Source organism: Pseudophryne corroboree, unplaced genomic scaffold (assembly GCF_028390025.1).
Source record: "Pseudophryne corroboree isolate aPseCor3 unplaced genomic scaffold, aPseCor3.hap2 scaffold_428, whole genome shotgun sequence".
NCBI classification, from domain to species: Eukaryota; Metazoa; Chordata; class Amphibia; order Anura; family Myobatrachidae; genus Pseudophryne; species Pseudophryne corroboree.
The window spans coordinates 228,601-229,185 of NW_026970060.1; the positions used below are offsets into that span (position 1 = coordinate 228,601).

Sequence of the window (585 nt, forward strand, 5' to 3'; positions counted from 1 at the left end):
TAATCAGAGACTTGGCTTTGTGGACACTTTTCAGAGAACAAATTTGTTAGCATAAAAATAAAGCCAGAAAATGAAGAGCTGTTTAATCACTCGATTGGATTTTTCTGCCAGCATATTTTTTTTCTCTGCAACCCACTGCTAAATTGTGCTTCCTAGCTGTTTTTTATAAAATCACTGAATCAAATCTAACTCTGATTACATCAGAGAAGGCCATGTACCCTACACCATAAGAGGAGGTTTGAAATTTTGACTTGTCTACTTAAATATCACCAAAATCTGATCACAAGGTTAATTACGTCCCTGGGTGGGATTGAACCACCAACCTTTTGGTTAATAGCCAAACACACTAACCGATTGCGCCACAGAGACACTTTGCAAAAGTCCATACTGACAAAGGCTAATAAGCATTCATCTAAAACGTTTCCTAGAAAAACTTTAAAAAGTCAATAATCTGGAGAGTTTTTGTAAGATGTTTCTTCCATCAACCAACGAAGAAACACATTGGTACTTTCCCATGATGAGTGAGTGCTTCAGGATCTCTTGCACTTACATGTGCAGCAGAGTACTGCAATGGAAGCATGCTGG

General features: G+C 37.9%; 1 non-coding gene across 1 annotated transcript; it reads right to left on the reverse strand.

Annotated features, from left to right (window-relative positions):
• Positions 1-295: 295 nt before the first annotated feature.
• Positions 296-369, reverse strand: TRNAN-AUU (transfer RNA asparagine (anticodon AUU)). The gene has a single exon. It is a non-coding gene; the product is annotated as a tRNA-Asn (tRNA).
• Positions 370-585: the final 216 nt, after the last annotated feature.